We start from the raw sequence: 23,603 nt of genomic DNA, 5'->3' as shown, positions 1-23,603 counted from the left end.
TGAAAAGGGAGTAGCGTAGGCTTCTCCATGAAGTAAAGTTCAATTAATAAAATACGGATTCCCGCGGCTACCACCTCCACCTACACCACCTCCAACTTCACCACATCACCTGCAACTTCGCCCACACTACCACCACCTCCACCGCAGTTCGACATGGAAAATTTAGTGAAGCTGCCTTTGTTTAAGGGCCTGGGAAATGAGGACCCAGACCAGTTCTGGTTCTTTATAAAAGTTGCATGGGAAGCTCAGGGCATCACAGACGATCACATGAAAAAGGTAATGTTAGAAAATTATATATTACGGAGCAATGGAACACATAAAATATTGCAGAAATATAAACACAGAAAACGCATAAAACAAGAGAGACACAGATATACGTGGTTCACCCAATTTGGGCTACATCCACAGAGAAACAGCCAGTCCTTATTTTATTATATTATCCAGCAAACTGAAGAGATACAACCTACAACAGATTCGTTGTAACACCCTCTTTGCTCTCAATCTCCTCTCTCTTCCTCACTCAGAATACAGATATAATATAGACGCAATACAATTCCCTCATATATAGTGAGGGGTTGCCTTCTAGGGCAAAAAACCCTAGATTAAACATAAATTCTACCGTCATATCATCCACCTAATGAACGGCCCAGATTTACTAGAAATTACTAGACTTTTACAAGGCAATTTTACATCTATTTTTAGCTTCGAGGGCGCTGCCCCCAAACCCCCCAGCCGAGGGGGATTTACCCCCGCGTGGAGGGGTGTATAGTCTTCCTGGGGTATACATCCTGTTGAAACCTTTGAATACAGAAGATAATCAGGCTCCACACCCAACAATCTCCCACTTGGAGACCGATTATAGCAACTCCAGTGCTGCTTCATTTGCTAGACAATGACTCCACTTTGGACCTGGTTGTTTCTCATCTTCTTCATCATACTTGAAGACCAATTGAAACTTAGCAGATTCTCAGTTTCTCCCTGGTTACAACTTTTGTTAACATATCTGCAGGATTATGGCTAGTGTGTATCTTTTCCAGCTTCAATTGTCCATCTTCCAATGCTCATCGTATAAAATGGTACTTGAGTTGTATATGTTTAGTCTTGGAATGAAATGCAAAGTTCTTTGCAAGATGTATGGCACTCTGGCTGTCACTGTATAACCTTCCTAACTCCTGCTTCTTACCCAATTCATCTAGAAACCTTTGTAACCAAATCATTTCTTTACTAGCCTCTGTAGCAGCAACATACTCTGCTTCTGTTGTTGAGAGTGCAACAACACTTTGGATTTTTGAAACCCAACTGACAGTTGTTCCACCTACAGTAAATAAATATCCTGTAGTGCTCCTCCTGTTATCTTTGTCACCTGCCATATCTGCATGAACATATCCCTGTAGAGCAATGTTTGAACCATCAAAGAATAATGCTTGATTTGTGGTACCCTCAAATACCTGAGAATCCACTTCACTGCCATCCAATGTTCTTTTCCTGGATTGTTCATGTACCTGCTTACAACTCCCACTGCATGTGCAATATCAGGCCTTGTGCAGACCATTGCATACATTAAGCTTCCAACTGCTGATGCATATGGAACTTTAGACATATGAGCCATTTCTTCCTGAGTCTTGGGACACGCTTCCTTACTTAATTTGAAATGGATAGCCAAAGGTTTTTCATTCTACATATTAAACCTTTTCAACACCTTTTCTATGTAGTCACTTTGAGACAATGTTAATTTGTGATTCTTCCTGTCTCTAATTATTCTCATACCATGGATTTGTTTTGCAGCACCCAAATACTTCATTGCAAATGAGTTTGCCAATTTCCTTTTGAGAACATTTATTTACTACATGTTATGTTATGAAACCAGCTCAATAAAAGATAGAAAAGATAGATCAACGCCTTATAATTCAGCCTCTTCGAGGGGGCAACCTCCTTTACATTACATAAATGAACAATTCTTGCATGATTCAAATGAAAAAACCTCCTTTCTATATATAGGAGTCTAAGGAGTCACAATATAATCCAGCCGACCTAACAATAATAATATAAAGCCACAAAAATAACAATAGAGGGATTCCATGGGGCACAGAAATAACAACATGGGGGTAATAGGGGCACAACAATATAAATAAGGGGTATAACTATAATAGTAATGGGGTAATCACTAGTATTATAGGGACCCAACATGCTCCTCTCCTTCAAAAAAGTGTTTTCCTCAACGCTTGAGTAGTTTTGGATACTTCTGCATAAAAATCTCATCCTCCCATGTGGAATCTTCAGCGGATAAGTTCTTCCACTTGATAAGATACTCTGAAATTGATCGATTTCATAGCTGTCGAGTTCTTGTTTCTGTGACTACTTCTGGTTCCAATATAATTTTTCCTTCCTCGTCAAGTTCTGGCAATATTGTTTGAACTGGGAGCTTGTCGCCTATAACCTTCTTTAAACATGAAACATGGAAAACTGGGTGCAATCGAGAAGCTGCAGGAAGCTCCAATTTGTATGCCCTAGTACCAATCTTTTGCAACACCTTGTATGGACCATAATACTTTGGTGATAATTTATTATCCTTCTTAGCTTGCTTTAGGGACATTTGCTTGTATGGTTGTAGCCGTAGGAATACCCAATCACCTACATCAAAACTTCTTTCACTGCGATGTTGATTTGCCTGTTGTTTCATTCTATTTTGTGCCAACACGAGGTTATCCTTTAAGAGTTGGAGGACTTGTTGTTGATGTTCGATGTGATGTTCCACTGCCTGAACCTTAGAATTTTCTCTTAAATATGATGTGATGGATGGTGGTTGATACCTATAAAGTGCCATAAATGGGGTCATTTTTGTTGCTGTATGGAAGGAAGTGTTATACCACCATTCAGCCAGAGGCAACCATTTGACCCATTGTGTCTGTTTATCAGATACAAAGCAACGAAGATATCCTTCCAAACATTTGTTTATTGTCTCAGTTTTCCCATCAGATTGAGGATGATAAGATGAGCTATGAGCTAACTGAGTACCAAGACAAGAAAATAATTCTGTCCAAAAATTTCTAGTGAAAATGGGATCTCTGTCACTTACAATAATCTTTGGGTTTCCATGTAGCTTTTGAATTGTTTCCATAAATGCAGTAGAAACTGTACTGGCTTTAAATGGATGTGATAATGCACAAAAGTGTGCATACTTGGTAAGTCTGTCAATTACCACCATGATTACACTCTTTCCCTCAAACTTGGGTAAACCTGTGATAAAATCCATTGAAAACTCCTCCCAACATTGGCTTGGAATGGATAAAGGTTCTAATAGACCCAGTGTCTTAATTGTTTCAACTTTATTTTGTTGGCAAACGAAACATTCTGCCACAAACTTTTGAATATCTAATTTAAGGCCATCCCAAAAAAATTCCTTCTTAACCCTGTGGTAAGTTTTTAAAAATCTTGAGTGCCCTCCTAAGGGAGAAGTGTGCAATTCCATAAGAATCTTTTGTTTTAGCTGGGAATTCTTACAGAGGTATAAGCGATCTTTGTACCATAACGAATCATTTTTCCAGCTAAATGTATCAGACGTACTGGAATCTTGTTGTAGCTTTCGAATAAGTGCCCACACTTCTTCATCATTCTTCCATTCCTCCCTTGCTTCGTTTATCCAATCTGGTTGGATAATAGAAATGGCACACAACAATGCTTCCACATCCTCATCCTTTCTTGAGAGTGCATCTGCCACCACATTTTGCTTCCCCTTTTTGTAGATGATTTCAAAGTCATAACCCAACATCTTTGTGACCCACTTTTGTTGCTCTTCAGAGGATAATCTTTGTTCTAAAAAGTATTTAAGGTTATCATGATCTGTTTTTACCTTGAAGTGTCTTCCCATTAGGTAGGGTCGCCATTTCTTAAGTGCATGGAGTATTTCCAACATTTCCTTCTCATAAATAGCTTTGCTTAAAAACTTTCCCTTGATTGGACGACTTTCAAAAGAAATGGGTCTTTCATCTTGCATTAGAACAACACCAATACCATTTCCTAAAGCATCACATTCCACAATAAAGGTTTTTGTGAAGTCCGGTGTAGCTAAGACCAGTGCTTGGCACATTGCCTCTTTAAGATGTTCAAAGGCCTTTGTTGCTTCCGGAGTCCATGAAAATGCATCTTTCTTCAATAATGTTGTTAGAGGTGCTGCTATTCTCCCATAATTCTTAACAAATTTGCGATAATACCCTGTCAACCCAAGAAATCCTCGCAGATGCTTTATGGATGTGGGGATTTTCCATTCCTTAATGGATTTAATTTTGATAGGGTCTACCTTAACTCCTTCATGAGATACAATATGACCCAAATATTCCACCTCCTGGACTCCAAAGAAACATTTGGATCTTTTTGCATATAATTGTTTCTCCTCCAATAGTTGTAGCACCTTGTCAACATGTTCAACATGATCCTTCCAAGACTTACTGTAGATTAGTATATCATCAAAAAATACTAACACAAATTTTCTAAGGAATGGTTTTAAAATTGAATTCATCAAACCTTGAAATGTTGAAGGTGCATTGGTAAGGCCAAAAGGCATGACCAAAAATTCATAATGACCCTCATGAGTTCTAAATGCCGTTTTCGGAATGTCTTCAATCTTCATTCTGATTTGATGATATCCCGAACGAAGATCCAACTTGGTGAAGTAAATTGATCCATGCAATTCATCCAGTAATTCATCAATGATAAGAATGGGGAACTTATCTTTAATAGTGAGCTTGTTGAGCTCCCTATAATCCAGACACATGCGCCATGATCCATCCTTCTTGTGCACCAATACTACTGGAGCTGAGAAAGAACTTTGACTTGGTTGAATTATACCAGCCTCTAGCATTTCTGCAACCATACGTTCAATTTCACTTTTTTGGACATAGGGATATCTGTACGGCCTGATGTTTGGAGGAACACTTCCTGGAATCAGATGGATAGCATGATCATGATCATGCATAGGTGGGAGACCTTTGGGAGTCTCAAATACCTTGGAATGATTGTCCAGGACTTTTTGGAGATCTGGAGAAATAGATGATTCTGATGTGGAAACATCTAGCGAACATAATTGTGCAATTACACCTCTTTGCTCCTTTTTTAGAAGCTTTGTCATACCATTAGAGCTGATTATCTTTCCTGGTTTCCCTGCAATACCCCTTAATTCAACTTCCTTTCCTTCCATAGAAAATTTGATGAAAAGTTCTTGAAAATTAAAAGCTATTGTACCCAAGGATTGTAGCCATTGGACTCCTAGTACAACATCAGCACCTCCCATTGGAATGGCAAGCATTGGGCTAGTCAATACATATTCTCCCATGGATAGCTTGATATTATGGCACCTTCCAGAGCAATTTATTGTTCCTCCATTTGCAATCATCACTTGACACTCTGGTGCTAGATATAGGAATCAATTCAATTCTTTTGCTACCCTACAATGAATAAAATTGTGGGTGCTTCCTGAATCAATCAACACTATTACCTTTTTCTTCTTGATTTGTCCTTCTATCTTGATGGTTTGAGGAGTGGTAATTCCTGCCAATGCATTACAAGATATGGTCGGATTTATTTTTTCTTCATCTAGGCTTTGTTCCTGGAGTATATCTTCTTCTTTTGACCTTTCTTGCTCCTTTTCTTCTTCCTCTTCACAATCTATGTAGAATAATTTCTTCTCAGCACACTTATGACCTTTAGTGTATTTTCTATCACAACTGTAACAAAGCCCTTTTGCTCTTTTTTCTTCCAATTGTTGTGGTGTCAACCTTACAGGTTGTGAAAGACTAGGGGCAACAACACTTCCGTCTTTATAGTTGTGAGTGGTATGCTTCCTGGTTGCCATAATTTTGCTTTCCATTTTTCTTGCTAACCTGAATGCCTTCTCTAATGAATCAGGTTCCCAAAGGCGAACATCATGTTGGATATTATCCTTTAAATACCCTATGAACACATCAATCCTATGCTCCTCTGGAATATCTTTTACCCTTATGTTCAATTTTTGGAACTCCTCAATGTGCTCCATTACTGAACCCTTTTGTTTGAGACTTATCAATTGGCTAAAAAAAGTGTTGCTTTTTGTATCTTCATAATGTGCTATCAATTCTTCCGTAAAAATTGCCCAAGTGATAACTTGTTTACAAGAGCAAAGCCATTGATACCATACAAACTGATTTGGTTCCAAATATATAGTTGCCATACGTACCTTTTGTGTGTTTTGCACATTATTGAGATAGAAGAACTGCTCCATCTGTAATATCCATGTGGCGGGATCCTTGCCATCAAACTTCCTCATATCGATTTTTGGAATATGGTGAGTATTCAATCCAACATTAGCGTCTACGGAATCATGATTAACATTTCTTTTGTTCTCATCATGAGTTTCCTTTAGTACCCTTTCACCCTTAGGGACCATTTCCTGTAGCAACTTATTCATATTTATCTTCAATTTGTCCATGTCTGTCTTCAAATCTATCTTCAAATCATCCATCTTAGCTTCCACGTCAATCATCTTAGCTTCTACGCCTTTCTTTAAACAGTCAATCTTAGCTTCTACAACTTTCTTTAAACCATCCATCTTAGCTTCTACATCTTTCTTTAGACCATCCATCTTAGATTCTGTTCCTTTTTGTGCAAGGGACAGTTGTTGCACTTGGTCTTGTAATTTTGATATATCATGTTGCATTTCTTCCTCTTCTTCATGAGTCATGCTAGAGCTTTTAGGTTCCTTACTAGATGTTTGCATTTTATTTCCTCGGGGCATCAATTACCGATAATAATGCTCTACTATGCCCTTTGAATTCCTTCAAAATAAATTTTCAAACCAAGCTTAAGCAAAAATTTAAGAAAATCTACACACCTTTTTTCACTTTGTAGGAGCTCGATATTGCCTCTGATGTATCTCTGTAATTTCCAATGATCTACTTCTGAATTTGTGAGCTGTAGTAGCCCACTGTGTCCTCTTTCCAATGCCACAAGTCTGACCCAAATTGGATTCTCCAAGGAAGAGTTATGTGAAATCTCCCACAGTGACTTGCTTATAGACTAGTTCAGTAGATCGAACTTGTACGACGTGCCATGAGTCACTGTTTCGACCTTTGGATAACATACATACAAGAAACTACAGTCTGTCCTCTTTCTGTACCTTCTTACGAAATTTCAATCTGATCCCCAGAGAGAAAGTTATGATGATTTTCCCCAGGTCACCTGTTTTGAATGTAATTAGGAGTCTGCAAAAAGACCAACTTCCTCAGATCATATCTCCGCAAACATTGCGCGAAAAGCTCTGAAATTTGCACCCAAGGTTCAGCACGATTTCTTCTCAAATGGGGTTTTTTTGCTACTTCTGAAACGTCACAGAAAAAAAGTTATAGTGAAAATGCCATGATGACCTGTTTGGAGCAGCGAAACCCTAGAATCCAAAGCTCTGATACCAAATGATATGAAACCAGCTCAAGAAAAGATAGAATAGGTAGATCAACGCCTTATAATTCAGCCTCTTCGAGGGGGCAACCTCCTTTACATTACATAAATGAACAATTCTTGCATGATTCAAATGACAAAACCTCCTTTCTATATATAGGAGTCTAAGGAGTCACAATATAATCCAGCCGACCTAACAATAATAATATAAAGCCACAAAAATAACAATAGAGGGATTCCATGGGGCACAAAAATAACAACATGGGGGTAATAGGGGCATAACAATATAAATAAGGGGTATAACTACAATAGTAATGGGGTAATCACTAGTATTATAGGGACCCAACATGTTAGAACCTACAACAAGCATGTCATCTACATACAATAACAATATAATATAGCTGCCATCATTTTTCCTTTTGAGATAAACACAATGGTCAGAGTGACATCTAGTATAACCTTGTTCAGACATAAAATTATTTAGATACCACTGCCTTGGAGCCTATTTTAAGCCATACAAGCTCTTCTTCAACCTACACAGTAGTTTCTCCTTCCCTTTTATCTCATATCCTTGTGGCTGCTGCATATATATCTCTTCCTCCAAATCCCCATGGAGAAAGGTTGTTGTCTTTACATCTAACTGCTCAAGATGCAAATCTTCAACTACTACTAGACTTAAAATAGTTCTTATTGAAGTCATTTTAACAACAGGAGAAAATATTTCATCAAAATCAATACCTTTCTTCTGTGCAAACCCCCTTACTACAAGTCTAGCTTTGTACCTCTGTTTTCCTCCATCTTCTTCCATCAACCTGTAAACCCATTTATTCTGCAATGTTGTTTTACCTGTAGGCAACCTGAATAAGTCCCAAGTCTGGTTATGTGCTAAGGAGTCCATCTCTTCTTTCATATCTTGCTCCCACTTCTTCCTAGTTTCTACCTACACTGCTTCTTCATAACATTCTGGTTCACCAAAATCAATCAACAATACATAATATAATGAAGGAGAGTATCGTTCAAGGGGTCTACTTATCCTCGTAGATCTTCTAACACCGCTTTCAGGTGTTTGAGGTGCTTGTTACTGTTGTGGTTATTGTTCTAGCTGTTGATCATTATGATTTTGAGGCACCATCACTTTTCCTGTGATATCATCAAGCACTGTGTATTCTCTGTTTTCTTTTTCTTGTTTCTTTTCCCGCAACTGATTCTTATACAAGACCTTTTCATTGAATATTACATCTCTGCTCCTAATGATTTTGTGATTTTCATAATCATATAAGCAATAACCAAAATTTTTAACACCATATCCAATAAAGGTACATTTCTTTGATTTTTCCTCAAGATTTGTTCTATTTCCTTTATTAATGTGGACAAAGGCTTCACAACCAAAAGTCTTTAAAAATGAGTAGTTTACCTTTTTACATGTCCATGCCTCCTTTGGAATACCACCATCCAAGGAACTTGAAGGTCGTCTGTTTATTAGATAAACAGCAGTATCTACAACATCTGCCCAAAATTGTAAAGGCAATCCTGCATGCAATCTCATGGACCTTGCACGCTCCATGATTGTCCTGTTCATCCTTTCTGACACACCATTTTCTTGTGGTGTTCCTGGAACTGTCTTCTCTCTGTGAATTCCATTCTCTGAACAGTACCTATCAAACTCTTTGCTGCAATATTCACCTCCATTATCTGATCTGAGACACTTCAACCTTTTCCTTGGCTCATTTTCAACCAAAGATTTCCATTTCTTGAAAGTATCAAATACATCAAATTTATTTCGAATACAATAAATCCAAGCTTTTCTGGTTGCATCATCAATAAAAGTAACATATTAACGAGAGCCACCAAGAGATGAGACCTAAGCAGGTCTCCATACATCTGTATGCACAAGCTCTAATTTTTCGTTCTTCTTTTCTTTCCCAACTTTAAGGAATCTGACTCTCTTCTGTTTTCCATCAACACAATTTTCACATAATTTTAAATCAAAATGCTTCAAACCTGACAATAAATTTCTTGAGTGAAGAATCTGCATCCCCTTCTCACTCATGTGCCCAAGCCTATGATGCCACAATGTCGTATCTTCTCTTGTAGAGGTTAAAGCATTAACAGAATTAGAAATACCATTGCATAAATACAATGTACCAACCTTTTCTCCTTTCGCTATTACCAGGGATCCTCTAGTGACCTTCCAGGTTTTATCTGTGAAAGTACTTACGCAACCTTCACCTCCCAACTGCCCTATTGAAATAAGATTTTTCTTTTGATCTGGAACATGCTTACATTTTTCAATAGCCAGTGATTTCCATTTTACTGTTTTATGAAAATTGTACCCATTGCAACGATTTTACAGGGTTTATCATCACCCAATCGAACTTGTCCAAAATCTCCTTGAACATAATCATGAAAATGTTTCTTATCAGGTGTGGCATGGAATGATGCCCCTGAATCTACCACCCAGGCATCAATAATATTTCTAATGAAAAAATCAAAGCATCTTGCAACACATCACCTGTTACATTCTCTTCATGATTAGTTTCTTGTTGCGCGTCTCCTTCTTTTCCCTTCCGAGACTTGCAGTCTTTCTTCAGGTGTCATTTCCTCCCACATTTCCAGCACAATATCCCTGATCTAGACTTGGATCTGCCTTTTCTTGACTTACTGCGATATCCTGGGCTCTTTCCTCTTTCCATTTTTCTTCCCCTAGTCTCTGCATTCAAAGCATTACCTGATCTCTCACCGGAGCTTTTCCGTTGCATTTCCTCGCTAAGGATTGCACCAACAACATCATCAAACTTTAAAGTACTAGATCCAGAAACAGAGTTACTAATGGCCATAACTAAACCATTCCAACTTTCTGGAAATGAGCACAAGAATAACATAGCTCTAACTCAATCATTAAAGTTTACCCCTACAGAACTTAACTGACTTGTAACTGTATTAAAATCATTTAAATGATCAGCGACAGATCCACCCTCTGACATCTTCATATTAAATAAATACTTCATAAGAAATACCTTATTTGACGCCGAGGGTTTTTCATATAGTTTGGCTAATGCCAACATTAAACCCTGTGTTGTCATTTCCTTTGAAATATTAAATGTTACCGAAGCCACTAGGCACAGTCGTATTGTTCCAAGTGCCTTTTTGTCGAGAATACCCCATTATGTGTCTGCCATCCTCATCGGCTTCTTTGTATTTCTGCTCAATGGTAGGTATAGATCTCTCTGATACAAATAATCTTCCATTTGCATCTTCCACAGCTGGTAGTTTTGGCCGTTGAATTTTTTGACCCTAAACCTACCATCTTCTGCCATTGCTCCCACTTGAACCAGGAACCCTTCTCTCTTGCGAGTTTATCAGCCAAATAGACCTTCGACTCTCATACTAGTTGTTAGAAAATTATATATTACGGAGCAATGGAACAGATAAAATAGTGCAGAAATATAAACACAGAAAACGCATAAAACAAGAGAGACACAGATATACGTCGTTCACAGAGTTTGGGCTACATCCATGGAGAAACAGCATGTCCTTCTTTTATTATATTATCCAACAAACTAAAGAGATACAACCTACAACAGATCCGCTGTAACACCCTCTTCGCTCTCAATCTCCTCTCTCTTCCTCACTCAAAATATAGATATAATATAGACACAATACAATTCCCTCATATATAGTGATGGGTTGCCTTCTAGGGAAAAAAACCCTAAATTAAACGTAACTTCTACCGTCAGATCATCCACCTAATGAACGGCCCAGATTTACTAGAAATTACTAGACTTTTACAAGGAAATTTTACATCTATTTTTAGCTTCGGGGGAGTGTGGTAATCGATCTAAAGAATCAAAAGATGATATTTGAAATAAATCGCTTTACGTAATAGTACCCCTAGATCCTGCTGAAGGATCATGGTATACTTAACCAGTCCGTGATTACAAAAGTGATGATGATTTGGACTGCATATATAAGATAACAATTGGGTGAATCCGACAGTGGATGGATGAATTACATAGGATTGCGAGAGTTCATGCACCTAAGACTATGATGAAGAATTAAAGCACTAGCAGAATCGGCTACATGAAGTAACCACACTAAGTTATAACGTGATGACCCAGTCACTATATTGTGTGTCATCAGAGGTAAGAAATCTACCCACTTATGATGGCTTGAGTGATGTGGATACATTTGTGGATGCATTTGAGAGGGAAGACTAGAGAAGCAGTGCTTTCAAGCTTTGGACTAGGCACTGTGCACTACGCCGACGAGATGGTGGGCTACGCACAAGGGTAGTTTTTATGATTGGCGCGAGTGTAGGAGGATGATGGGAACATGCTTTGGGAAGCCAAAGGTATGAATGAAAGACAAGTATGATGGGAAGGATGATCCACGCACACACTTGGCCAAATGGGCTAAGCCCAATGGTGGTACAGGAAAAGAAGCAGAAGGGTAAAATAAGGATATGCGTAGATCTCAGGAAGTTGAATAACACTTGCGTGCATGATCCTTTCCCAACTTCGGTCACTAATGAGGTATTGGATAATGTAGGTGGTCAGGAAGCGTACTCCACTGATGGGTTTTCTGGGTACCATCAAATCAAAATCGCACGTGAAGATAGAAGCAAGACGACCTTCGCAACTTAATGGGTATGTTTTCAGTACACTGTAATGCCTTTCATATTAAAGAATGGCCTGCAATTTTGTCATGCGTAGTCATTGTTGCATTCAAAGACTTCATTCATAAGTTTCTGGAGGTGTACTTTGATGACTGGACTCTGTTTGGGTTGGTAAAACGCCACGTGGCAAGTTTTCACTTAATGCTCGATACCTGTTGAAGGTACCAGATTGCACTCAATCTGAAGAAATTCCTATTTTGTGTTCCTTTTGGGACTCTGTTGGGTCATGTGGTTTGTAGATAGGAACTGATGGTAGATCCTACGAAGTTCACAGTGATACATAACTTGGAGGCATCGAGGAGTGTGAAATATTTGTGCACAACCTTGGGACATACTGGGTATTATAGGAAGTTTATCAAGGGCTATGCCCAGATCACCGCGCCTATGGAGAAGTTGTTGAAAAAGGATATCACGTTCTGTTGGAACGAGGACTATCAGAAAATATTGGATGTATTGAAAGGAAAAATTGTCATCACGCCGATTTTAGTCTTCCTAGATTGGAAGAAGGAGTTTCATGTACATGTAGACGCGTCATGTATAGCACTAGGAGCAGTACTGACACACGCTGGTGGGGGAGAATTAGACCATCCAATAGAATTTGCAAGCAGGAGGTTATCCAAGTTTGAGAAGAACTATTCCACCACCGAACATGAAGGATTAGCCATGGTATACGCACTCCAGAAGTTTAGACACTATTTGTTGGGTGGACATTTTAAGATGTATACGGATCAGTCTGCGTTGAAATACCTGGTCAATAAGCCTGTGTTGGGGGGGGGAGAATCTATAGGTGGTTGTTATTATTCCAGGAATATGATTTTGAAGTTATTGTGAAGCCTAGACGACTGAACACGAGACCAGACCATCTGTCGTGCTTTCAAACAGGGGAAGAGCCCACTAATTTGGAGGAGGGATTGCCTGACGCGTAACTATTTTCAGTGTGTGTCATGGATGGTCACTTTGAAGACATCATCCACTTTCTAATGACAGGAACCTCCCCAAAAGGCTACACCGTCCAGCAAAAAAAGGAGTTAGTGGTGCGCACGACAGACTTTTCTGTCATTGCCAAACATCTGTACAAAATGGGGTCTGATGAAGTATTACGATGATATGTACTGGAGTTTGAAAGGAGAAGTATCCTTATAGATGCTCATAGGGGTGCTGCGGGAGGCCATTATGCAGGAAGAGCTGATGAGCCTCGGTATTGCAACAAGAATGCTGCAACTCCCGAGGCTACCGACTTTAATTATCAACCCGGGGTTCGTACAAAGTGAAGAGGTGTCGACACTATATGTGAAGCATACAATGTGTCCTTCCTTTGTTGTCATGATGTAATAGAGTGCATGTACTGAAGTCAAATCCTAAACTAATTGCAGAAAATGAAATGTTCGAAATGGAACCTTAACCTATTGCAAGAAAGAAAGTACAAGGAAAGAGAATGAAAGCAAATGCTAAAACACACAATTTTCTAACTAAATGCTAAGAGGCTTTGCTTCAAAATAATTCTAAGTTAACATGTATGCAATCCTACTAACCGAAGCATGTAGTTTCAAACCTTCAAACCTTCTACTGCTGTGCATGTAAATGAATAAAATAAATTTGTTTTTCTTTTTGTCCTTTTTCCATGTGAGAGTGTGAAAACTAATCCCTTTTGGTGATGTGGAAGGTGGCTTGGAGATGATGGTGAATGGTCAGAAGGTTTGGGAGACAAGTAGGGACCATTTTCTAGCTTCCTAGAGGCTTTCTCCTCAATTCAGCCTCAAAACAGGCTTTCCTACAAGATGCTAGAGTGATTTCCTACAAGATCCCTTGATTTTCCTACAAGATGTACATATTTACTATAATTCATCAAATGACCAAGAAAATCAAATCCAAATTGGATGGGAAAAATTTTGGTATTAACTAGGATGTCTTAGGTCCCCATTCCAAGTGGAATCACTCAAAAATACCTCTGTTAACCCATGCAAAAAAATAAAAAAACATTACTAGTTGAAAATCTAGAAATTTGAGAACTAGTGAGCTAGTAAATCTAAAAAATGCCTAACCAAATCAAGTGAAAATGAAATGGGGTAATTTTTGTTATGAACTATAATTTTTTTGAGATCTAATTCAAGTGGAATCAATTCGATTGAAGCTCGTTAGTATGCTCTAAAAAATAGCAGAAAATTACTTTTATTTGCTAAAAAGGAGGTCGAGCAATCTATATTTGGGAATAAGAAGACTAATCCAAGAAACTAAATTATTATTATGAACTTCCAAAGCTTTTCCAAGGATGAAATAATGCTTGTGATCCTGCAAAATAACTTACATCAACCATTTAAATCAATCCTACAACAAGAAATCATTAATACTAAGTGCAGAAATAGAAAGAAATAAAAACTAGAGATGCATGTGAATAAGCAATGAAAAGAAGGAAAGAAAATGATACAAAAGGACTCTGAGGCTTCTGGGATGGCCAAGCCCAAGGAAACTCAGAGTCCTATGGAGGATAACAAGATTTAGAACTGAACGTGATACTAATCTTCATTATTTTCATCAAAATAATTACATCCCTGCAAGAAAATACAATGGAGCTGCAAAAATACAAGCTCTCTCCAAAAAAACACTAATGAAAATCTATATCTAGAATAAAATTTGACTTGGTACTTATAAAAAATGATTAGTAATCATTCCCCATGAATGGAGGAATCTTTCCCCACCAAAATCCCTTGATTAGTGGATCTAGTCCCCAATACTAGGAATTTGCATTAAATGGCAAGGAACGCATTCCTAGATTTTCTCAATCATTCCCTAGACGAAAATTCGACTTGGTACTTATAAAAAATAATTAAGAATCATTCCCCATGGATGGAGGAAGCTTTCCCCACTTAAATACCTTGATTAATGGATCTTCTCCCTTGATTGGTGGATCTTCTCCCTTGATTAGTGGAACACATTCCTAGATTTTCTCAATCATTGGAGTTCCACAATTTGTGCCATAATTCCATAATATCTTGTTGACTTGTTTATTTATTATTGATCCTCCAGTAGTAGGGAACAAGTCCCTAAATTATATCCTCCTCCAACTCTTCATAATCTGCCTAATATTCTCATAATATTCCACAAAAAATAAATAATATTAGGCACAAATATTCAATTATTCATAAACCTTCCTAATGAATATATTAAAGTTAAAAAAAATTATCTAATGCAAAAAGAGAGGTTTAACGTGCTGAAGGATGGTCATAGGCCTTAATTTAATGTTTAATTTAGAGGCATGGACATTCATTTATGTCTAATTTAGAGACCCATCAAGAGCGACTGCACAGAAGATTCTATGTGCAGGGTTGTGGTGGTCAACCCTCCATCAGGATTCAAAAGCTTACTGCAAGACATGTGATGTGTGTCAAAGGACTGGCAGGCCATCGCAGAGAGATTAGTTGCCTCTGAACCCACAGATGATGTTACAACCTTTTGAGAAATGGGCGATAGATTTTGTGGGACCCATTCATCCCCAAGGAAAGAAGACGAGAGTGCGGTACATTATCATTGTGATTGAGTATTTGACTCGATGGGTGGAGGCAGGGCCTGTGAAGGACTACACAGGTGCGACCGCTGCAAAGTTTCTCTTTGAGTATGTACTGACGCGATTTGGGTGTCCAAAAATTTTGATGAGTGATTGTGGTACACACTTTCTGAATGAATCGATCAGCGCGCTGACAGAGGAATTTTAGGTATATCACCAGAAAAGCATGCCTTATCACCTATGGGATAATAGGACAATGGAAGCATTCAATAAGGTGCTGGAGAATGCGCTGGCCAAGGCTTGCAATGCTCAGTGAAGCGATTGGGACTTGTGCATACCCCAGTACTATGGGTCTATCATACGATGTTATAGACATATTTGGGCACTGAAACCCCAATAACACATGTCCATAAACCAAGGACTTCTAAACCCCTAAAATTGTTGTTTCATACCCTAAAGAAACAAGGTCAGTTGATTACATCATCTCCCAGAAGTTCTCCATGAAAAACTACTCAGAACTGGTCAAAACTGGACCATACAGACTACTCCATGCATAGGGTGCAATGCATCTCAGCTATTACACACAGGGGGTGCGATGCATACTGGAAAGCCCTTCTATAGGGTGTGATGAGCGAGAGAAGACAAATGGCAGAAGCAGTGTGCTAGGTGGAAACCCAGAGAATCTTCTAGAAACTGCTCATATGACACTTGCCTCTCTAAGTTCTCCCAGGGATGAGTAAAAGATCTAAAATCTCCAAGTGAAACCAAGAACTATCAGTGAAATGACACTAATCAAGATCCCAGAAGCTGACTCACTCTCCTGAAAACATCTATATATGGATCCCTCATCCAAGAGATCCAGAGGCTGGAATTTTGGTAATTTTCAAGGAAGTGTTGTTGGTTTCTCTTTGAAGACATTGTTGGGTGATCTTGCTTTGTATGAGGTGAAGAGGGCTTTCATGCTGGGAGGATGATGCTGGATCAAACAGCCTGGTTGTAATCCTCTCTTCTACTACTTCTATCAATAAAGCTATTTGAGTTTTCCTCCATATGCTTGTATATCTCTGAATCTTGTTTATGTATGCATTTATATGGTTAATGTACATCTGATCCTACATTATTTATGGTTATAGATCTCTATGCTTTGATGGTATTTTGTTGCCTTGGCTCTACAGGTGTTCTTTGAAGTGGGACAGGTGAGAAAAGAGTGGCGAAAGCTCTATCAAAGGAGAGAGGAAACAAGCAAGGAGACTAGTGAAAGACTGAGGTTGGTACTCTCTGCTTCTCTTTCATCTATCTCTCATAAAGGAAAACATAAGTAACTTTAATCTGTTTGTTTCTAAGATAGCTACCCGTCTTAGTGGGACTAGCAGCTCTGAATAGACACTAGTTTTCCCGATAATAAAATGGTGACTCCACTGGGGAGCAAATAGTTTGTTTGTTTTGTTACTATTTTTTGCTTTATAAACCACAGATGAAGCTTGAAGTCAAGCTAGCTAGCCTTCAAACTGCTTTTTCTATGCAACTGCAAAGTAGATCAACGCTGCTTCATTCAATCTCCGGGTTGGTTTATGAACTGAACGTCTAGCTTGCAAACATCCTAAGTGCCCTGGTGGTAGCTCAAATAACCTCATTAGATCAGCCCCTATACTTTGTGTTTACTGCATATCACTAGCTCAGCCTAAAACCCCTGAACTTAGCTGCAAACTGTGAGCAAAAATCAAGCTCAGTCTCATCCCTGGACCATAGCACTATCTCTTCTTGGAAATCTGGATGCATCGCACCTCCAGTATGATGTAGGTGAGATACATCCCTGTTTCCTTGTGTTATAGGTTCGATGATCAGATAACACTGTTTCTGCCTCCAGATTTTGGTTTTTTCCTCATTGTCTTCAGCTTTATTCAGTAGTTTTGCTATTTTTGATCAGTATATCTCTATTGAAACCATCTTCCTTTGCATTATTCAGCCTCCATCGATAAAGAATTGTGAATATTTTGTATGTGTTTTTCGTCATTTACAGTTCTCTTGTGCAAACAGTAGCTTAATCGAACTTTCGTCTTTTGATTTGAAAGTGTCGCAAGTGTCGTTTTCAGTCAAGAAAAAGAGTATTACAAAGCATTCCTCTTTTACATAGTCTATTACACTTTTTCCATTTTATTTTATTTGAATCATTAGTATTTCAAGTGTCGAAAGTAGTTTAAATTCAAAATCGCAAAGTGTTGTCTTGACCCTACTTTTGTTTTTTGAAAAGAAAATTGTTAGTACTGTCGCTTTGAAAAAGAATAGTTCAGATCTATACTTTGTTTTTTTTTTCATTCTCACATTAAGGAAACTAAAAAACAATACATGCATGTGCATTTTCATTAAGACTGCATGCTGAAGTTGATTTAGGAAAAGTGCATCTAGTGTGTGCTCTCTTCTCTATGTTGAAAGAATTTCATCTCTCTTTCCTTAGTAGATAGGATTTTCATTGCAAAAAGAAAATAAACGAATGTTTATCATCTTAGATTGCATATTTAGGAATTGTATATCTACATCACGGGGTGAACCTTAAAGGAAAACTTCTTAAGAAAGATCAACTGTAAAATAAACTTCAATGAACATAAAAATGCTTTGGAACCTAATGCACAACATTTAGAAGTCTAGGCTAGAGACGTACTCCGGTGTCGTAAAGCCTGGTAACTATCCCTTTCATCGTAGGTTGGTTGATTCCTCCTCTTTGAGACAACAAGTGCCAGTACGGACTTGTGCTCCCATGTACCGTTGAGTATATATTGGGAGACACAATAGGCTACATCCTTTATCCTTAGGAAGCCGTGTCTACCGCCCTATCGATCGCAATGAACTGAACACAGCATTTGGGAAGATTGACTGTCGTACCGTAAAAAGTATTCTACAGTTTTGTGATTGGTTTGGTAATCCCTCTGTCTAGATTTCCAGAGCAGTCACTTTCGTTCCTTTTCAAATTCCTTAAAAGAAAACATCCATCTAAGCACTTGTCACTTCAGGCTCATTAAAACTCGAAGGCAACTAGAGTCATCTTCAGCTTTTTCTCGACTCTTAAAAATTGAAAAAGCAAGTTGTGTCAAAGCGTCATAAAATTTATTTTAATCAAAATAACGTCATTGTTCCCTCGTTGGTCTTTAGGTTGAGAAATGGGTTCTACCAATCAAGGATTCCCCTTGAGGGAAATCCTAGTCCCTTCTCCTTTTTGGGGGATGTTGGTGCTCCACACATGGCCACATTGTCCCTTCCAGGACTCACAATTGGTCTACCTGTATGGCTTTTCTCGACCTCTGTCATTCAAAGCACCACAATTCCTCAACAATCAAATCAGCAACCAGATGAAGTTGCTCCCCCACCTTCTACTTCGTTTGTTTCTCCCTCTCCTTCTTCCTCTTCACTTGACGAAGCTAGTAACGCTAAAAACCAAGTAACTTAGAAGAAGAAGAAAGGGAAAGAGAAGAAGAAGAAGAAGAACCCAACAGCAAAAGGGGGCAACCATACATCATCTGGCAAAAATCCACACACTGCACCTTCCAAACCTAAATCTCCATGTGTCATTTGGAAAGGAGACCACTGTCATCGAGATTTTCCCTGCATCCCACTGATCTTGAGGGACTGTGTTAGGCCCCTATACTACTAGTGTAACCCCTTATTGTTATTAGTACAACCCACTTATTATATTGATGTACCCATGTAGTGCCCATATTGTTAAATGTTAGGCCCCTATAATACTAGTGTAACCCCTTATTGTTATTAGTACAACCCACTTATTATATTTATGTACCCATGTAGTGCCCATATTGTTAATAATGTGCCCCATAGAAGCCCACTATTGTTATTATTGTGCCCTTACATTATTATTGTTATGTCGGCTCTGATTATGTTATGACCCCTTAGACTCCTATACATAGAAAGGAGGTCTTTTCATTTGTATCATCCAATAATTGTTCATTTATGTAATGTAAAGGAGGTTGCCCCCTCGAAGAGGCTGAATTCTAAGGCATTGATCTATCTTTTCTATCTTTTCTTGAGCTGGTTTCATAACATTTGGTATCAGAGCCTTGGATTCTAGGGTTTCGCTGCTCCGAACAGGTCATCGTGGAATTTTTGCTATAACTTTGTTTCTGTGATGTTTCAGAAGTCGCAAACAAAACCCATTTGAGAAGAAATCGCGCTGAACCTTGGGACTGAATTTCAGAGCTTTTTTCACGATATTTGCGGAGATATGATCTGAGGAAGTTGGTCTTTTTGCAGACTCCTGAATTACATTCCAAACAAGTGACCTGGGAGAAATAGTCATAACTTTCTCTCTGAGAATTGGATTGAAATTTCGTAAGAAGGTACAAAAAGATGACGAACTTTGATTTCCTGTATATCTTTTTCAGATCCAAAGGTCGAAAACTTGACACGTGGCACTTCATACAAGTTCGCTCTTCTGGAAAGGTCTATAATTAGGACATCTTGGGAGATTGTGCATAACTCTTTTTTGGAGAATCCAATTTGGATCCGACTGGTGGCATTAGAAAGAGGACATAGAGGACTACTACAGGTAGCAATTTTAGAACTTAAATATCCGCAAGTACAGAGTTACAGTCGTTTCAAGATCGAGGTCCTAAAATCAAGAAAAAGCATGATGAGGAAGTTTGATGGCAAGGATCCGGTAAATTGGATACTTCAGATGGAGCAATATTTTGATCTACATGGTGTACCACTGTTACAAAAGGTATGTATTGCATCTTCATATTTAGAACCGGATCAATTTTTATGGTATAAAGGGCTTTGTTCTCGTAAAAAACTTGTTACGTGGTCAATTCTCACGGAGGAAATGATAGCACATTATGAGGATACAAAGAGAAACACCTTCTTTAGAGCAACACCACAACAATTGGAAAGAGTAAAAGGGCTTTGTGACATATTTGAAAGTAAAATTATGGCAACAAGGAAGTCTACCCCTCACAACTTTAAAGATGGACGTGTTGTTTCTCCTAGCCTTCCACAACCTACAAGGGTTACACCACAACAATTGGAAGAAAAAAGAGAAAAAGGACTTTGTTACAATTGTGCTAGAAAATGCACTAAAGGTCATAAGTGTGTTGAGAAGAAATTATTTTACATAGAGTATGAAGAGGAGGAAGAAAATGATCAAGAAACATCAAAAGAAGAGGATATATGCCAGGACCTGACCCTAGAGAAAGAAGAAATGAATCAGAACATTTCTTGTAAACTTTTAGCAAGAATGACCACTCCTCAAACTCTCAAGATAGAAGGACATATCAAGAAGAAAAAGGTGCAAGAAGTGAAAGATCACATCAAGAAAGAAGAAATGAATCCAACCATATCTTGTAATTTACTGGTCGGAATTACCACTCCTCAAACTATCAAGATAGAAGGAGATATCGAGAAGAAAAATGTTCAAGAAGTGAAAGATCACATCGAGCGTCAAGAAGTGAATCCGACCATATCTTGTAAAGGATTGGAAGAAATTACCACTCCTCAAACTCTAAAGATAGAAGGACATATCAAGAAGAAAAAGGTTCAAGCAGTGAAAGATCACATCGAGCATCAACAACAAGTTCTCCAACTTTTAAAGGATAACGCCACTTCGGTGCAAAATCAAATGAAACAACAGGTAGATCAACATCATAGTGAAAATGTTTTGATGTAGGCGATTGGGTATTTTTACTGCTACATCTAAAGCAAGCTATTTATGAGAAGGAAATGTTAGCAATACTACATGCACTTAAAAAATGGCAACCTTACCGAATGGGAAGACTCTTCAAGGATGAGGATGTGGAAGCATTGTTTTGTGCTATTTTTATTATCCATCCAGATTGGATAAATGAAGCAAGGGATGAATGGAAGAAGGACAAAGAAGTATGGCCACTTATTCAAAAGTTGCAAAACATCCCAATTCAAACAATATTACCAGATATTGAAAAGGAAGGAAAAATCATATTGGAACCTGGAGCAATCACAGAAACAAGAACCCGACAGCTACGAAATCGATCAATTTCAGAGTATCTCATCAAGTGGAAGAACTTACCCGCTGAAGATTCCCCATGGGAGGACAAGAATTTTATACAGAAGCATCAAGAACTACTCAAGCATTGAGGACAACGCTTTTTGAAGGAGAGGGGCATGTTAGGCCCCTATACTATTAGTGTAACCCCTTATTGTTATTAGTACAACCCACTTATTATATTGATGTACCCATGTAGTGCCCATATTGTTAATAATGTGCCCCATAGAAGCCCACTATTGTTATTATTGTGCCCTTACATTATTATTGTTATGTCGGCTCTGATTATGTTATGACCCCTTAGACTCCTATATATAGAAAGGAGGTCTTTTCATTTGTATCATCCAATAATTGTTCATTTATGTAATGTAAAGGAGGTTTCCCCCTCGAAGAGGCTGAATTCTAAGGCGTTGATCTATCTTTTCTATCTTTTCTTGAGCTGGTTTCATAACAGACTGGTCTCCCCGCTTGCACAATTCGGTGTCTTCAACCGTTGACGATCATGTTGAAAGCACACCATCAACTAGTGAAAACGAAGTCAATGGACTGAAAGGAAGATCCAAATTTCCTTGTAGACTATGTGAAGGCAATCATGCCCTCCACCATTGTCCATTCTTAGACGAAGCTAAAAGAGTCTTGGATAACTGTCCTACATCACTGCAGCGACTTCCTCCTGGATACAAGAAACTCTTTCCAAGTCCATCGCTAGTTGAAAATCCGACTGACACACCATTGTTGTCGATCAAAGCACCTATCATTGAAGATAGACCCTCTGAGTCCACACCGGACCAAAGTCAACAGGTCGAGACGGCAGTCGACCCAATCTTGTCTTCAAAGGACCCACCTTTAGATGATATTGTCACCAAAGAGAATGAGAATGACACCGTTCAAATTCTTTTCATAAACACAGACTCCGATGAACATGGGGGAAATCTACCCATTCCTTTACCGCAGGAAGGAAGTTCGTCAGAGATGTATCTGGCCATTTATTCAGTCCCACCTCCAAGCAATCTAGTCATTTCCTTCGATTGGAATCTTCTAGGCAGACCCCGCCTACCATCTAATGTACCATTCTGAATCATAGTACAAGCTTACAGAATGATCATGGTCGGTACTATTATAGATGAAGGGGCTTCTGTGAGTATCCTTTCCTCAACTGCTTGGAAAGTGCTTGGTTCGCCATTGCTTTTGCCTGAGATTCGAAATCTGACAGGCTTCAACAAAGGAACGAGTCAACCATTAGGGATCCTTCCAAATTTGCCTATAACTTTGAGAAGGAAAACCATTCATCTAAACGTGATGGTATTCCAAGGACCTCTAGATTACAATCTACTCCTTAGGCGTGACTACATTTATATCATGGGAGCTATTGTTTCTTCACTCATGAAGGCAGATTGGTCCAACTCGTTGACCAGCTTTCATTCCCAGGTTCAAACACAGCTATTAGTCAAATTCCATCCCTAACTAGTCTTTTCGCACAAGGAATGTCTCATCAATATCCAATCCATCCACTTGATGATCGCGAGTGATTTGTGATTGTGACTGAAACCCAGGAGGCATGCGCCCTGGTCTGCTTCGGCAGAAAAACCCCAGATATAAGACAGGTTTCCGCCTAGGAATATGACTAGTCTGACAATCCTGTCCGTTTAGGATAATGGATCAGTATGGAAAAGGATTCCTCCATCAAAGGTTAGGTGATTGTAGCTAGAATCACCTTCGTCCATTTCGATGAACAGATCCAAGGAAGTGTTTTGTCTGCACATGTGGATAAAACAATCTTGTTGATGTAAGAAACTTCCGAATGGTAACCTGGAAACTCTATTTCTTTACACCTAGGGGCATGTAAACCTTTTTGCGTGCAAGTGAAAAGCGACCATTTATTTTCTTAGTTTGTAGGCTCTTAACGCTTTAAACTCGTAGGTTGGTCATTCCTAGCTTGCATAACGAAAGGCTCTAGGAGCAAAGTTTCGAATGGG

Source organism: Pinus tabuliformis, chromosome 5_1 (assembly GCF_031772625.1).
Source record: "Pinus tabuliformis cultivar Carrire ecotype Pingquan chromosome 5_1, CPIR1, whole genome shotgun sequence".
NCBI classification, from domain to species: domain Eukaryota; kingdom Viridiplantae; phylum Streptophyta; class Pinopsida; order Pinales; family Pinaceae; genus Pinus; species Pinus tabuliformis.
The sequence above is the reverse complement of the archived record's forward strand: the minus strand, read 5'-3'. Positions refer to the sequence as shown.